The following is a 2624-nucleotide window of genomic DNA, read 5'->3' as shown; positions in this document are numbered from 1 at the left end:
AAAAAAAAATCTCAATCCAAATCCTGCAAACCAAACACAGGAATAGATTTTAAATCCAATCCAATCCAAATCCCATGGAATCCAAATCCCTCCTGGGAATCCAAATCCCTCAGAAACATTCCTGCAAACCAAACGCACCATTAGGTTTTTTTTTTAATTAGTTACAATTTTCTATAGATTACATATTTTTCCCTTAATACCTTGATTATTGAAAAATCTCATCTAATAGTTGAGATCTTTTCTTTGTAGGTTTCTCATTTGTACCCTCTCCTTCATATACGTCAAATCATGTGAAAATAATAGTTATGGTGAAAACATTTTTGAGCATTTGTATGATTTGACTTTTTAATCTAACTTCGTTTTCCTTCAATTTTTATTAATACCTTCAACTTATTAATCCATCTTCAACTACCTTTATCTTTACATTTATCTTCGCTTTTGTTCACTTTCATTAACTTTTACATTAATTTAATCGCTTTAACATGCATGAATTTGTTAAAATTTGGTCATAATAATAAAAACAGGTCAACATAGGTAGTTTAAGGTACATAAAGGTGTATGCAGGTTTTGTTCTTACATTCTCATCATAACTCTTATTCTCCCACAAAATATAAAAGGTTCTTTCATAAAAGAACTCGACATTTTGTGAGAATTATGAGATCTCATCTTAACTCCTAATCAAATTTAATAAAGAGTAATTAAGTCACATGCTAAGTCCATATGGTTTACATGTAATAACGTATCAAATACCCTTTCAAATAGTAATGCATTTGGTTCCTTGTTTTAACTCTCTAAAAAATCATGTTAAGTACATTAATTATGAGAAAATTTTAATCATTTTACTTTTTCACCTAATTTTTTATTAAAAACTTAAAACATATATTATAATATACCAGTATGTATTGTGGTATCATTATGTGTATATATACACATATAGAGTTTGTTTCAAATGCAGCTTATTGTATTTGTATAACCAATCCAACCTAATAAATTAAAGTATTTATGGAAATGATGAGAATTTATTTATTATGATTTAAATATCTATGGAAGATAAATAAGATTCATTAATTATGATCAATATTTTATATTAGGAAACAATCAAAACTTTTATGAAATTACATATTAATCAAATTAAATGGACGGTTGAGATTGAGTTGTATTGGTTATACAAATATAAATGATTGTATAATAACACACCTCTACACATATATATACGTATATATATGTATATATATATATATATATATATTTGTATTTATTCAGGTATTGACAGTTCATAAAAGAGATGTCATTGTAGTTACTGCAAGACCAAGATTGAGGATAAGAGACGATCATACAAAAACACAGAAAGATGTAATGATTGTGGTTGGAATCCGAGCCCATGCAAAGGTTACAACACTTGTGCTTTCTTCATCCAACTGCCATTGTCCCACAGGATCCACCATTTACTTGCCAAAATCTATGTTTTCTTCTTTTGGCAATTGTCTCTCATATTATTATTTATTATTATTAATATTATTATTTGTCTATGTCAATACATTCAGACTTATATATTGATGTGTGTTGCTAATCCATTTCCCAAAATTCCTGAAAAAAACCGTAGATTTATACTTGTTTTTTAAATATATAAATTAAAATTGATGTTAGAAAAATGAAAATATAATTAAAAATAAAAGAAAAGATTTAGTGGTCATAATAAGTGCATGAATGCAAAATGGAGATGGAGTTGAAGGGTGTGAGATATGGCAATCATCTCATTCAAGAAACAGAAGCCATTCAAGTTGTGGTGAGTACAGAAGGGAAAAGAGGGGACCGAGTTATTGAAATATCAATCTGCACAAGTATTTGAAACGTACATGCAGGCCCCAGCAGAGGTTTCATATACATACATACATATATATATATATATATGTATGTATAGCTGTATGTATCTTCTATAAGTATTGAAAAGGGCTCCACAAAACGATATTTGTGACAGAATAAATGAGAGACGTAAGTAGAAGCCTGCAGCATTACAACCTCAAAATCTTGTGAAACAACCAAAAGCTCCTAAAATATTAACTACAACTTGTATATAAACCCAGGGACCCAATTATATATGAAACTTCAACGACCTATAGGAAGATAATCAGGAGAATATATATATATATATATATATATATATATGGGCTTAATCAAATGAGAACTGAGTTGTTTGTGGTAACTGTGAGAACCAATATGAGCCAATCATTTAAATAATTAATGTTATATCCTAAAATAACATAAAGGGTAAATTGGTAATGTTATAATTATAAAACCCTAGATGCTTTAGGTACTCTTCTTCTTCGTCTACTTCTTCTCCGACCACTCCCACCACCCCCATCTACTTTTTCATCGACGGTTTACCCTCCTTTATTAGAAAACCTTATCTCTCTTCTTTAATTTGGCCCTATGAAATCAACAACCCTTTCTGGTTTTGCTTTAATTGTTTCTTTGATGGCTTCAAAGCATTGACTGGGACTTGCTGGAGTGGTTCACGAGGCAGACGACGGAGACGAGACATGACAGAGGCGGTACGAAGGGGAAGGTTCGGATGTGCTTTGCCTATTTCCTCGTCCATGTGTTTGTGTTAGTTCGTATGGTGG

The sequence above is a fragment of the Cynara cardunculus genome (assembly GCF_001531365.2).
Source record: "Cynara cardunculus var. scolymus isolate 2C chromosome LG 11, CcrdV1, whole genome shotgun sequence".
Classification (NCBI taxonomy): Eukaryota; Viridiplantae; Streptophyta; class Magnoliopsida; order Asterales; family Asteraceae; genus Cynara; species Cynara cardunculus.
Note: the sequence above shows the minus strand (reverse complement) of the source record.